The sequence below is a fragment of the Rhagoletis zephyria genome, unplaced genomic scaffold, assembly GCF_001687245.7.
Source record: "Rhagoletis zephyria isolate East Lansing unplaced genomic scaffold, Rhagoletis_zephyria_1.1 Rzeph_scaffold_00014, whole genome shotgun sequence".
Lineage (NCBI taxonomy): Eukaryota > Metazoa > Arthropoda > Insecta > Diptera > Tephritidae > Rhagoletis > Rhagoletis zephyria.
The window spans coordinates 17,505-32,779 of record NW_016157098.1 but is presented as its reverse complement, the minus strand read 5'-3'; the positions used below and the strand labels follow the sequence as shown (position 1 = coordinate 32,779).

Genomic DNA, 15,275 nt, shown 5'->3' with positions numbered 1-15,275 from the left:
GCGGTGACGATGGGAGCCTTACATGCGAATTTCGCAGCTTCATCGGCGTGGGAGTTACCTTCGATGCGTGTCCTGGAACCCAGAGTAGCTTAACGTTGTTGACGTTTTTTATTAGTATATCCCTAATGTTGTTGATGGTTTCCCAGTTCTTACAGGTGGGATTTCTCACCGCTCGTATGACGTGACAGGCTATCAGAGCATATGACCACTTTTTGCTTTTTATGAGTACATAGCGCCAACGCTTCTAGAATGGCACTTGCTTCTGCAGAGAATATTGAGGAAAGAGGGATCATTTGCTTTATGCTTAGATAAGAACCAGATTCGGTCGTAACGCTAAACGCTGTTGAGTAGTTTGTTTTGGAGCCAACTGTGTAAATGATAGTCCATCCGCTCTTTTTGAGGTCGGTTGCTTTTTGTAGAAACAGTTGTTTAAAGGTGAAGTTAGGGGTACTGTCTTTTTTATATCTATTTAACGACCAGTCGTATGACGCCTGATTAATTTTCCAAGGAGGGTTGTGATTATCGATTGCCCGGAGTTTTGGTACAATATCGTATTCGGTGTAGAGTTGCAGCACTCTTGATATTGCTGGGACCGTCCTTAGTGCTCGCTTGTTTGACACCAGTCTTTTCGCATCTTTGTCTATTATTGAGTTGGTTTGGAAGAGTATTTTTGGAATAAGTTTGGCTCGAACAGTATGTATTCGTTCTTCAAGTTTTGGTAGGCCAGACTCGATTAACAGATTTGTTACTGGGGTAGTGCGGAAGGCAAAAAGGGCAGCTCTGATAGCTTTGTGATATGTGCTCTTTATGGTGTTAATGCTGGGTTTGGAAGCTAAGCCGTAAAGAAATAAACCATAATCAATTTTGCTGATGATTATTGTTTTTATGAGGTGTATGAGGGTGTTAATGTGCACATATCCTTTGTATGAGAGATATGAAATGAGGTTGACTCTAGGCAGTAGTGCTTTTTTTAGTGTAGATAGTTGGCGATTCCAGGAGTAGTTATTGGTGAATATTAATCCCAGAATTCGGAGTTCTTCAACGTTTCGAATAGTATACTGGATGTTGTGGTTGTTTGCGTTACATTGGTGCTTTTTGCAGATGTGTATTTTTTTTGTTTTGTCGAAGGATATCTTCGCTCCTGATGTTAATGTCCATGCATCTATTTCTTTAAGGGCGTTCTCGAGTACCTGATTGGATTCATTGTTGTTTTTGATATTACATAGGATATATAAATTATCTGCGTATATGCAGTGAGAGATGCGATCATTATTTGAGAGGATTGAATTGAGTTCGTTGAAAGCTATGGAGAATAGAAGAACTGAAAGGGGTGAGCCTTGTGGAATGCCATTGAACAAGGGGTATAGGGTAGAGCAGATGCCATTTACTCTTACACGGATTTTTCGGTGTTGGAGAAATGCTTTTATGAAACCGAAAATTTTCGGACCAACTTTCCATTGGTGTAGCGTTTTTAGGATAACGTGGGATCAAATCCTATCGAATGCTTTCTCAAAGTCAATTGATAAGATTGATGTGTGATTCCGTGTTGACAGAGCTTTTGAGACGTCATAGTCAATGTGCAGCAGAGCGTCAATGCATCCTTTACCAGGTCTAAACCCGACTTGGTTGGATGAGATGAGCTTCATCTTTTCCGCGTACCAGAGCAACCGCGTGGCTATTATTTTCTCTACAAATTTCGAAAGACACGAGATTAGCGAGATCGGACGGTACGATCCAGCCAGTTGGTTGCTTTTTTGGGGTTTTGGAATAGGGATGATAGTGGCTGCTTTCCAGTTTTGAGGGATGATACCTGTGGAAAATATGGTGTTGTAAAGTGTCAACAGTCTTGTTTTTGTGGAGAGATTTAGGTGCTTGATCATATTCAAGCATAGAAAAAACTGACATAAAACACCACATCCACCAACACCTAAAAGCAAAGTCAAAAACGGAATACCAAAACTACCAACACCCTCACTACTCAGCCATCAACAAAGATCTGTTCCTCCGGAATACCCCAAAAACGTAAACGGTTTTAAAACCAGGATATTTTCTCGACTCCGTCTTGGGCACACAACACAAACACATGCATATCTCCTAAAAAGAGAAAACCAAACAATCTGCGAAAACTGTAACTCACTCCAAACATTGCAACACATCCTCAACGATTGCCCTCTATACGAAGAAGCAAAACAAGCAATACTCGACTCACAGAACACTTCGGAAATACTCTCAATTCCTACCTCCACAAACATTGAAAAAATCGCTAGATTCGTTAAAACTATTGATTTAACCATATAACCACTAAAACTACGTGACACATACACAAATATAAACACAACTCATTTCTGCAACGTAGAGCTGATGGCCTCAGCAGCCAATGCTCATATAATTGTATTAGTTCTGATATTCATATCAGTACTAAATAATACTAATAATAATAATAATACCACAATAAAAAAATACAATTACGTTATGTTTTATTAATAACTAGCTTTTACCCGAGGGTTTCACCCCACGTCTTTATACATATATAAAAAATAATTTATGTAAAGATGTTGTATTTTATTTCTGCTCTAATTTTACTATAGGGGAATACTGAAGGACAGTTGTATAGCTTGGTCGTTATGTAATTAAATGTAATAATAACTTTTTGGCACAGCAGGTGTTTTTATTTACATTAAAATATCTCCAATAAATAGTATATCGTCGTTTAAAGTACAAACCCGCGTATCAACCAAATGCAAAACCGCGTATCAAGATAATGTAAAACCGAATGGTTCCGAATTTATGGCGATACAACATTCAACGCCTGTGTTATGCGCTGCGCCCCCTTTTACAAACTCATTATATAAACATACCTTACTATAGCACCTATGTGACATAGATATGTATGCAATTCCACCCCTATGAGATGACCCACGCCCCCTTTTACAAACTCACGTATATATACCTTACTATAAGCACCTACCATAGGTGTGTCTGCATACCAAATTTCAAGTTCATGTGACTTATCGTTCCGAAGTTATGGCTTATTAAAAATTCCACGCCTATGAAATGTTCCACGTCCCCTTTTAAAAACTCATTTATGTATACCTTACTATAAGCACCTACCATAGGTGTGTCTGCATACCAAATTTCAAGTTCATGTGACTTATCGTTCCGAAGTTATGGCTTATTAAAAATTCCACGCCTATGAAATGTTCCACGTCCCCTTTTAAAAACTCATTTATGTATACCTTACTATAAGCACCTATGTACCACAGATATGTGTGCATACCAAGTTTCACGTTTATGTGACTTATGGTTCCGAAGTTATAGCTGACAAAAAATGCCACGCCTTTGGCATGTGCCATGCGCCCTTTTACAGACTCATTTATATATATACCTTACTAAAAGCACCTACCATAGATATGTCTGCATACCAAATTTCAAGTTCATGTGACTTATGGTTCCGAAGTTATAGCCGATTAAATATTTCACGCCTACAGGAAGTGCCACGCCCCATTTTCCAATTCCGCCCATTTTTCCCCATGAGTATGGAATTAATTTCATTTATCTCGTGACCAAGTTCCAATACTCTACCACAAATATTTTAAGAGATATACAACATGAAAATTTTAGTTAGTATGGGAGTTGCCACGCCCCCTTTTCCAGTACTGCCGATTTTTCTCTATGCCCATAACCTTCCCGGTCCAAAAGTTATAAGGTAACAAACAAACAGACATTCACATATTCACATTTATATATATACAGTACTGGCCAATACAATAGCACCCCCATTTCAAAGTGATATTGTTTGCCACTCATGTTTATTTATTTATTTTTAAGAATTTTCAATTAAAATAAAGTTCATTCTATCACAACACTCATATAAACTCAAGTTTACAACTTTTTAAAAGACCGCAAAAAAATGCAACAAATCTTCACCCAAATTTCAAACTTTTTTCTCAGAAGCGGTATAATTTTTTGAATAAACAGTTTTATAGCCCATTCAGTTTTAGTCTAAGGATAAGCAAGTTTCAAGTGGCTAAAAATTACCGTTGATTTTTTAGAATTTCTTTCGCCGAAGATGTTGCGGGTTTCTGCCATACAAAAATAAATTGTGTTTAGTCGTTATATGGAAGCAAATGAGACAAAAAAAATCTAAAAAATTAACGGTAATCTTGCACATTATTGGACTAAAATTGGGTACTGTTTAGTAAGTGGCCCACCTATTTCGGGGTATTGCGTCCAAAGGGGTGACCCGATCCAAAATTGCACACACTTTTAGCCAAGGGTCTACCCATTATTTTAACATCCACTATTGTAATTTTTGGTCACTAATTTATTTACAAATTGGGTTGGAAATATGCCCTTTTTTGTAAANGCAACACAGAAGAGAATTCTACGTAGTGAGGGTTATAATCCCTAAGTGCGGCCGAAGGCCGCCTACGCAAAAAGAAGTTCTGCGCTAAAATACTATCATATTACTATTACTACAACATTTCGATCTGTCGCTTTTTTCTTAATTTCACAATATTTTTAGTTAATTTTTTTTTTCCTTAATTTTTTTTTAGTTAATTTTTTTTCAAATCGGTTGCTTTTCGTAAAGTGGCGACTGTCCCCTTTCGGATGAGGGGGGTTTGGAGGGCCACGCCTCCCCCCCTTCCGCCCCCCACCCCAAAAACGATGGGCCAATAACTAAACATTTCCCCTAAAATTGAATGCGCTATAAAACTGTGTTTTAAAAAAAATTTTAGAGCTTCTGAGAAAATAGTTTGAAATTTAAGTGAAAGTTTGTTGCACTTTTTTGTGGTGTTTTAAAAACATGGATTTATATGGGTTTTGTTAGAGATTGAACTGTATTTAAATTGAAAATTCTTAAAAACAAATAATTAAACATAAGTGGCAAACAAAGGGGGTGCTATAGATATGTCCAATACTGTAGATGTGAAGCGAATCTTTAATATTTCATACATTCAGTCCTAAAATTTTTCAGCACATTAAATTGCTGCACCACACCCTATTTGCCGAAAAAGCGTTGTCTACATCCCTAATTCCTTTATGGGTACCAAATTTGGCGAAAAGAAACAGCTCAGTTTGTTTCCTGGATATACTGAGGTGGAAATCTACAATTTGCTCGATGTTTTGCTCGCCGCTTCACTATGTGCTTACCCTTAGAAGTAATATTAGAACAAAAAACCCTTCAAACTCGCCAGTAAGGTTTGATTCTTGTTGTCAAATTTTTCAATAGCCTCAGTTGTAAAAAATTTACTATCCAGAGTTCTTTGCGGTCAATTGGCAAAGTTAAAATAGAACGCCAGATGGTTAGAAACATTTAGTAGGTGTAAATATGGGGTTAGCTATGTAAGCTAAATATGTGGGCTAAATATGTACAGCTACATAAGTACTTATTCCAAAACTATTTTAGATATGTTTTCTTTAAGAATATTTTATGCTGCGGCTATTCCTTTTCAACGTGGAAGCGTAAGACATAATTGAGCTAATTTCTGTGCGGTGGCTTAATAGCACTTTGCTTGTGTATAGAATTGCGGAAGTTCCCGTCATATACATACATATGTATATACACATGCAAATACTGATAGGTTACAGAACTAAAAAAGATTTGTATTTTTTTCAGTAAAAATCAAATACTTGGTTTGTTCTAGTGGTGCAGGATTTCGTCAAAAGTCGTTTCCGCTCACACATTTATAATATCTTCAGTAATAACTGGCTGACTATTTCAGACTAAATCCTGGAGTACTGAAACAGACTGTGTACAATTGAGAGTACATATACATATCAGAAATGTGCCCACAAATGAGTTTTCATAAAACATTGTTCACTTGTCACCTCACTTCAACTAAATATTTTTATTAGTCGCGCGATAATTAGTTGTGAAGTCGCGCATTCTTAGTACCGCGTGTCTGACTTGTTCCATGTTTAAATGCTTGTATGCGATGTGTTAGATGCAGCGATGTGTACCTTAAGAAATAATTAATTGTCGCTTTATTATGTACGACCGGCTAACAAAACTGCTGCAATTTTGCTGTAGTTACCGGTAGCAAGTTGACGAAACAAATATGTAAATGCATGCTATTTATTACCACTACAAGTAGAGATGGAAAATAATAGATGGCACTATCGATAGTATCGATGTTTTTCCGCCATCATCGATAGTTTTTCACTCATTCGTAGTGACATTATTGCCCCTTATCGTGAGTTTCGCCCGAAAACAAATGCCCCCAAATTTTTTTCATCCACCCGTATTGAATGCAACTCATAATAAGGGTGACTGAATCCATTAGTAATGAATTTTCGTAGTGATCTGAATCCATTAGTAATGAATTATCGTAGTGAGATCAGATCGAAAAATTGTCCCCCCCAACATGTTCAGCGACCTTGAAAATATATTGTAAGGCCTTTAAAAACTTAAATTTTCGCACGAATTGAAGGAAGAGTAATTTTAAGCACTTGAGGCGGAACACAAAATGTCCACGCGAGACCTGTTATATTTTTGCACAAAATTTTCAGGGGATAGTTTTTAGCCATAATGCAAGCTAAAAAATCAAGAGCATCAAAAAAATATGCACTTTCATTTATTTCTAGTCAGTCTAATGCACATGCGTTCTTGGTATTTTCATTTATTAATTTATTTAGTTTTGTCTATGAATTAGCAATTCTTACAGAATAAGTAAAAGTAAAAGTAATATTACAATTACTTTGACATAGCAATGAGAGCAGATGTTAAAGAGCAAGATTTTTACTTACAGGTCTATTCTGCACTTTACCAAAGATTTACCAGCTTATGAGATGGTAACAAAATTTACCGCTTACAAGGGTACACAGAATTCGAAAAGGGTTTACAATATGACAGGAACTTAATTTACCGGTTACAAAACTTTTATTACCAGTGCAGAATAGACCTGTTAATAGTGATTTTACCTGGGAATTAAAACCAAGTATAGTGGCTGAGAAGCAGCGTTGTGCATGTAAAATATTTATATTTAGGGTGCTCACAGTTCTATATTATCTACTGTGTTAATTTTGCCACCTGGTAACTTTAAAACATTTTACCATGTGGTAACTTTATTTGTTGTTTGTTCCCATACTAATTAGAGATAACCCCTTTGGGCAAAATTACTCGACTTTGTCTCATGTTTTGTTTTGTGTTAAACTGGCATCTCTGATCAGCTAATTATTCGCGCTAAGAAAAAATGGAAAGTGGAGCAGAAAAACATAAGGTGGGCGCAATTTAAAAGATTTATAAATATATATATGACTATATTTGTTTTATTGACAATTTGAAACACATGTGCTCACAGTTCGAGTGTGTTATCTTGTTAAAGATGCCACCTTTTAACTTTACAAGAAAACTGTGAATACCCTATTTACAATTCTTTACTTGTAAATAATGTAAATATTTACAGGGTGATATTTTTGGTGTAAGTAATGTAAATATTGGTAAATATTGTCTCGGTGCGAACACCAAAGTGTTTCAGCCAGGGTTGCGACAACACTAACGCCTATGTCCCTGTGGACCATTGGACCAGGCCATTGAGCCTGCACGCTTCCTGGGGCTTCCGTTAGTGGAGCTTGACGACAACGACTGAGATATTCAGGGCTATCACAGAACCCATCGTAGCTTCGATTTTCGTGAAATCTACGAAAGTGCTATCACAGAATCCGAATGGCTACGAACGTAAATTCGAAATTCGTAGTCTTCATTGAATCCGTACGTAGTGAAGATTCGTACAGATACTCTACGACGAGATCATGCTGTCGGAACAAAATTTAAAATCACTCAATCTTAAAAATAGGGGAAGAAAGCTGCATTATTTTTAATATTAAATATTTATTATACTCCAAATTTGTTATAGTTTGATATAATTTCATATATTTGTGTAAACGCAGGCGTAAAATACCAATGCCATACATACATACTTATGTACATACACGCATTCATCTGCTAGACGCTATTTAATAAATTAATATTTTGTATGGATCGAGGAAATAATAGTTTAGCAACAATTTATTAGGAAATAAACCTAATTACTTTAATATAAAAATTTATTAAATAAAAAGATATTTTTCTATTTAAAATAATAAAATCTAATCTAAAAATAAACTAAAAAAAAATATTTATTAAAAAAATAAACAAAAATTAAATCAAAAAAAAAAAAAAATCTCCACTGCCCCACGACTCGGACTCGAACTCGGCTCTCTCAATTGGCAGTCTAGTGCTTTGCACACTCGGCCATTGCGCCTGATGGGACAGCGTGAGCAAAATGACATACAGAAATGTCTGTTTTTTTCCTTTGCACTAACTGATTTCGAATCAGCATTCGAAGCTGGCAACGATATTTTCGAGTTCACTCGGATTCAGTGATAGCAATTTTTTCGTATTCGTAGCGAGCATTTGAATTCGTAGATTTTCTACGATGGATTCCGTGGTGGCACTGATTAACCGATCTGGGCGGGGTTGTTGTAGTCGCTACAGCCGGTTCTACGTTTCGACCATCTAACCTGGTTTAGGTCGGCGAAATCCATCAAACGTTTTTCGACCGTTGGGCTACATCTGTTCCGTATTTTTCTACTCAGGGCTGGCATAGAGTCTAACCCAGGGCCATAAATTTACACCTTCTGCGTATGCCAGAGACGACTGCATGCGAACTCCACGTAGGTCAGGTGCAACACCTGTGACGGGTGGAGTCATCTCCGCACCTGCTCTTGCCTACGTACGCACCGGCAATGGACCTCGTTGTTCGTGGCCCCATGCTACGCGAATCGGACCGCTTCCACGGCAAACCGCCATTCGCCTGAGCAGCACAACACCAACACCCCCACACCGCAACATAACACAACAATAGACACACTAACGAACACAACAACACCCACACACCGCCGCCTGCAACTCCTAGTCCCTCCGACAATCTGCTCGGTTCGTCAGTGCAGAATATACCGTAACGTGACATCAGTCAAGTACAACTCCTGCCGTGGCTGGTGCCACTTTAGGGCATGCTCCGGACTTCGCAACACGCGTGATTGGACGAGAGACTACGTGGAGCCCTGCTGTGCTGCCCAGTTGCAAACTTCCCCCGCGACGACGCCCACCACCACACCGTCTGAAGCACATACAGCAGGGGGCCGGCAGGCAACACAACTCCTTAACACCCCGTATCACAATTGGTCTCCCAAGGCACACAAAAATGCTACAATGAGGTGAAAACCGTATGGTAGTTGGCGACTTTAACGCGCACCATGATCTTTGGCATTCAAGCTTGTCGAATAATCTTAGGGGAACACATTTGGCTGAGCAGATAGACGATTCGACATTCTGCACAATGAACGACGATGCATGCACCAAGATTACGGGCAGTTGCTGCAGCTCGCCTGACCTAACAATGGTCAGCGCTGGCCTAATAAACAGCGTATCATGGCGGCCTATGCTGTCGACTGTGCTTCCGCGGATCACCGGACCTGTGTTAACTTCTCCGAAGCTGACTGGAAAGGATGTTACTGAAAGCACCTTCACTGCCCTACCCATACCCACCGACGTTCACGCAGTAGCTGCTGCAGCTCGCTTCATCCCAGCGGGATGTATTTCGTATCCCCGTCCGGATTTTCGTGCGGAAGCGGCTGTCCTAGCCGATGAGCCTGACAACCTTCGTCAGGTCGATCCCGGAAATCCCCATATCAGGGATCTCACATAAGCACTTGAAACTTGCATTTTTCTTGAGCTAGAATTCAGTGGGCTATAAAACTGCATACTTAGGTTTTTTATAAAAGTTCTTATTCAAAAGTTTGGTGTTGTTTTAAAATTTTGTTGTATTTTTCTATTTTTTTTTACAAAGTTTGAAATTTGGACTTATATGGGTTTTGGTTAGACAGTGAGTTGTGTTTTTATAAAAAAAAAAATTAGCATTAAACAAACAAAAGAAAAATAGCCGAAACTGGTCACAATGTCGTGTCCCTATTATTTTTCACATGACTGTATGTGGGCGTGTCCAACCCCGTCCACTTTTACATATTACAGTTTTTACTCTTAACAGACCTTAATTGTAAAAATTGTATCCCGATATTTTCGGCGACGCTTAGTCCTTTTTCAAGACTCAACAAAATCTATTTTCGGACGCCCACGATTTTAATTGGTGGAAACTGTTGGTTGACATTTTAATGAAATTATTTCTTTCTTTTCGAGCCAATTAGAATGATTTTTCAAAACTGCTGATTTTTGGCGTTTGGATCTTTGCCAAAACAATGCAATTTTTTTTTTAAACGTAATTAATACATTTTTGCAACTCATACCGATCTGGCTCAAAACCCCCATATTCAATATCTATCGCTATTGCACCCAGCACATTTTGAACTTTCTGGGAATGCGTACCGGAATTTTCACGCCAAAACTCGAAAACATGCAATCGAGAAAATTCGCAGTGGTAACTTGTGCCTAGAAACATTTTGAATTGGAAAATTAGATAAACCAAAAAAATAAACATGAAAAAAAAACTGTAGAAAGTAAAGAGCTTGGATTACGTTATGGAATACTACGCGAGCCTCTGCAGGTCAATGCATCTACACTGACACTTTTATANAACATGCAATCGAGAAAATTCGCAGTGGTAACTTGTGCCTAGAAACATTTTGAATTGGAAAATTAGATAAACCAAAAAAATAAACATGAAAAAAAAACTGTAGAAAGTAAAGAGCTTGGATTACGTTATGGAATACTACGCGAGCCTCTGCAGGTCAATGCATCTACACTGACACTTTTATAATCTGGCTATTGCAGCAGGCTCAACAGCTACCTGAGCAGAATCAACGAGGATGTGCCCAACCAATGCCCGGCATGTGGAGAGTCGCCACATGACTCCCGGCACCTCTTCACATGCCCTGAGAATCCCACTCAGCTAACGCCCCTGTCCCTTTGGGCAGCCCCTGTCCTGAAATAGACGACAACGATGATGGATGAACCGTCCCGAACGGGGCTTAGTAGCCGCTACAACAACAACAACATAATCTTAAAATATTAACAAACAATATGTAAATAAAAATATTGAGGGCCGATAGGGAAAACACTTAAAACATTACCTAAATACTTGAAAGACGAACCAAGAAACACAGAAAATCCTACTTTTCTAAAACAACGATTTGCATAAAACACAACACGAATTATCTAAAAGTTTAATTGTAGAAGTAAAGTCAATACCTTTATGTACAATATCCATTGCATACAATTTTGATTTACTCGGCTTTTCACAATATTTTAATTACGTTAAATCCAATTCAATTTTCAGCGTGATTGAACAATTGATGACACATTTGTTATATGACAACATGAATTTTGGACAAAAAACTGATTGCAAAGCCTATTTTGGTTCAAAAATTTTTACATACATTTTTTTAATTTTGGCCTATGGCAGCAACCACTGTGCAGCGGCGAGGTAAGGGTAGCCATCGGGAAGGCGAAAGCCTCCAAAGCCATAGGACCCGACGTAATTTGTATGTTGATGCTGAAAAATTTGGGTCCTGCGGGAGTGGACTATCTAACCAAGGTCAACCTGTCTATGGCCACTCTCGTCATTCCAGACATCTGGAAGATGGGGAGAGTGGTTCCACTGCTCAAACCGGAAAACCAGCCAACAAAGGAGTCTTATCGCCCGATAACCCTCCTTCCCCGTTAGCGAAGACACTAGATGCCTTGCTTCTCCCGTATTTCACGAACCACCTAACCCCAGCGAAGCATCAGCATGGGTTCCGTAAAGTGTATAGCACAACAACAGCACTTAACACCATAAATACTCAGATAACTCGTGGCCTTAACCGAAACCGCCCCAGTGAGAGAATTATTTTAGTAGCGCTGGACCTTTCCAAGGCGTTCGACACTGTCAGTCATTCAACGCTGCTAGAAGACATAGAGGCCAGGTCTCCTCACTCCTCGGCGAAATCCTCGGCAACCCTATTCACCACCTGGACGAAGGAGGTCAGACTGCAATTGGGTATTCACGTTGCTGGCGTAAGAATACCGACGGTGAATAACCCGAAAATCATCGGAGTTACCTTCGACAGCCTGCTCTCCTTCTCGGCGCATACAACCGCAATTGTCAACAAAGTATAAAGCCGCAACAATGTCCTCAAGTCGCTGGCCGGCAGCACTTGGGGCAAAGATAAAGAAACGTTGTTGGCAATATACAAGGCAATTGGACGGCCTGGGACTAGCAGGACACGGCACTACGAACAGCGACCGGATGCCTCTTGATGACTCCCCAACACCACCTACACGACGAGGCCCAGATGCTCCCAGTCAAGGAGCACAACACAATGCTCTGCAAGCAGTTCCTTGTGGGGAGCCACAGACGTGGTCATCCTAGCAAACAGCTGCTTGCAGAAGAGCCCTCGCCAAGGCACGTCAGGGGGCATCTCTACGAAATGACGGACGAGGTCCAGAGGTTCATTAAACAACCTGGCCCTGAACGACATTCACAGGGAATCAGTCTCGAGTTATGTAGACTCCCGCCCTGTGAATGCCGTTCTAGGCACACAACCACCGGACGTAGACGGGACAATACTTTGTCTGCATCGGGAGACCCGCACCACAATAGCCCAACTTCGCTCTGGCTATTGCAGCAGGCTAAACTCATAGCTGAGCAGAATTAATGAGGATGTGCCCAACCGATGCCCGGCATGTGGAGAGTCGCCACATGGCTCTCGGCACCTCTTCACATGCCCTGAGAACCCCACCCAGCTGACGCCCCTGTCCCTATGGACAGACCCAGTTGAAGTCGCACACTTCCTGGGCCTCCCCTTAGCTGAAACGGACGACAACGTTGACGGATGAACCGACCCGAGCGGGGCTAATTCANACGTAATTTGTATGTTGATGCTGAAAAATTTGGGTCCTGCGGGAGTGGACTATCTAACCAAGGTCAACCTGTCTATGGCCACTCTCGTCATTCCAGACATCTGGAAGATGGGGAGAGTGGTTCCACTGCTCAAACCGGAAAACCAGCCAACAAAGGAGTCTTATCGCCCGATAACCCTCCTTCCCCGTTAGCGAAGACACTAGATGCCTTGCTTCTCCCGTATTTCACGAACCACCTAACCCCAGCGAAGCATCAGCATGGGTTCCGTAAAGTGTATAGCACAACAACAGCACTTAACACCATAAATACTCAGATAACTCGTGGCCTTAACCGAAACCGCCCCAGTGAGAGAATTATTTTAGTAGCGCTGGACCTTTCCAAGGCGTTCGACACTGTCAGTCATTCAACGCTGCTAGAAGACATAGAGGCCAGGTCTCCTCACTCCTCGGCGAAATCCTCGGCAACCCTATTCACCACCTGGACGAAGGAGGTCAGACTGCAATTGGGTATTCACGTTGCTGGCGTAAGAATACCGACGGTGAATAACCCGAAAATCATCGGAGTTACCTTCGACAGCCTGCTCTCCTTCTCGGCGCATACAACCGCAATTGTCAACAAAGTATAAAGCCGCAACAATGTCCTCAAGTCGCTGGCCGGCAGCACTTGGGGCAAAGATAAAGAAACGTTGTTGGCAATATACAAGGCAATTGGACGGCCTGGGACTAGCAGGACACGGCACTACGAACAGCGACCGGATGCCTCTTGATGACTCCCCAACACCACCTACACGACGAGGCCCAGATGCTCCCAGTCAAGGAGCACAACACAATGCTCTGCAAGCAGTTCCTTGTGGGGAGCCACAGACGTGGTCATCCTAGCAAACAGCTGCTTGCAGAAGAGCCCTCGCCAAGGCACGTCAGGGGGCATCTCTACGAAATGACGGACGAGGTCCAGAGGTTCATTAAACAACCTGGCCCTGAACGACATTCACAGGGAATCAGTCTCGAGTTATGTAGACTCCCGCCCTGTGAATGCCGTTCTAGGCACACAACCACCGGACGTAGACGGGACAATACTTTGTCTGCATCGGGAGACCCGCACCACAATAGCCCAACTTCGCTCTGGCTATTGCAGCAGGCTAAACTCATAGCTGAGCAGAATTAATGAGGATGTGCCCAACCGATGCCCGGCATGTGGAGAGTCGCCACATGGCTCTCGGCACCTCTTCACATGCCCTGAGAACCCCACCCAGCTGACGCCCCTGTCCCTATGGACAGACCCAGTTGAAGTCGCACACTTCCTGGGCCTCCCCTTAGCTGAAACGGACGACAACGTTGACGGATGAACCGACCCGAGCGGGGCTAATTCAATATTTCAAAGCTCCCTCAACCACCAGAGGGAGTCACTATTGTCTCTTATGCTGACGATTGTTCGACAACCCAACCGCTGGACCGAACCGCATACAGACAGGCCCTGAACGATATTCACAGGGAGTCGGAGTCAAGTTATGTAGACTCTCGACCTGTGAATGTCGTTCTGGGCACACAACCAACCGACGTGGACGGGATAGAACTTTGTCTGCGTCGGGAGACCCGCACCACAACAGCCCTTCTTCGCTCTGGTTATTGCAGCAGGCAGAATAGCAGAATAAACGAGGATGTGCCCAACCGATGCCCGGCATGCGAAGAGTCGCCACATGACCCACGGCACACAATGGGCCATATGACGACATTAGCCGGAAAAAAATCAAATTGGAATTTTGATTTTTTGATAACACTGTGGAACAAATTCAGGTTAGCAAAAGTTAGGTCGAACCTGAGAGTGAGGGGTGAAAATATAGGCTAAATTAGAAGACCCGTATCGCGGCGTTTGTTTATGTTAGTTCGATTTTTTTTTAATCGGCCTTCGAACTTTGCAGTCAAATGCAATAAATTTCTTCCCCTTCTTCCTTTTTTTCCTCGTCTTCCTCTTTTTTGTTTCCAACCACCGCACAGGTAGCGATTTTTATTTATTTCGTACAAGCGAACTAATATCAAAAATAAAGATTCAGTTAAGACTCGAAACTCAGCCGAAGTGATGTCTTTTAATTTTCGCTCGGTCGTGATAAAATTCGCTATTAATTTTTTTGGAACTTATTTCATTTTGTGAGTGATTTAAGTTAAGTGCATCGGTTTCATAAAAATAACAAAAACAACATTGTATAATATATATTGTATTAAAAATGTCGGAACCAAAACTATTATTTCATTTTGTGATTGATTTAAGTTAAGTGCATCGGTTTCATAAAAATAACAAAAACAACATTGTATAATATATATTGTATTAAAAATGTCGGAACCAAAATGTAAAATGGACCATTATAGTAATGTTTGTGGACGTTTCATAGCAAGCGATGAAAAATGTGGCAATGCGAGTGATTGTTTTTTGGAAGCC

The 15,275-nt window shown here is 40.9% G+C and overlaps 2 protein-coding genes across 16 annotated transcripts in view; both read right to left on the bottom strand.

Moving 5' to 3' along the window:
- LOC108359950 (guanylate kinase-like) overlaps window positions 1-15,275 on the bottom strand; it is a 74,588-nt gene that overhangs the window by 43,296 nt on the left and 16,017 nt on the right. For 2 of the 13 annotated variants that reach the window (XM_017612041.1, XM_017612121.1), the window contains exon 1: window positions 5,635-5,702. The exons of 5 other annotated variants lie outside the window; for them this stretch is intronic. The gene's annotated coding sequence lies outside the window, so the exon portion shown is untranslated. 6 more of the 13 variants (XM_017612132.1, XM_017612065.1, XM_017612106.1 and 3 more) reach the window with 6 other exon arrangements.
- PIP4K (phosphatidylinositol 5-phosphate 4-kinase) overlaps window positions 1-15,275 on the bottom strand; it is a 122,884-nt gene that overhangs the window by 91,634 nt on the left and 15,975 nt on the right. The window contains exon 1 of one of the 3 annotated variants that reach the window (XM_017612016.1): window positions 5,635-6,035. The exons of 1 other annotated variant lie outside the window; for it this stretch is intronic. The gene's annotated coding sequence lies outside the window, so the exon portion shown is untranslated. Of the gene's footprint in view, window positions 1-5,634; window positions 6,036-15,275 lie in introns of those variants that run through there. One more of the 3 variants, XM_017612025.1, reaches the window with a different exon arrangement.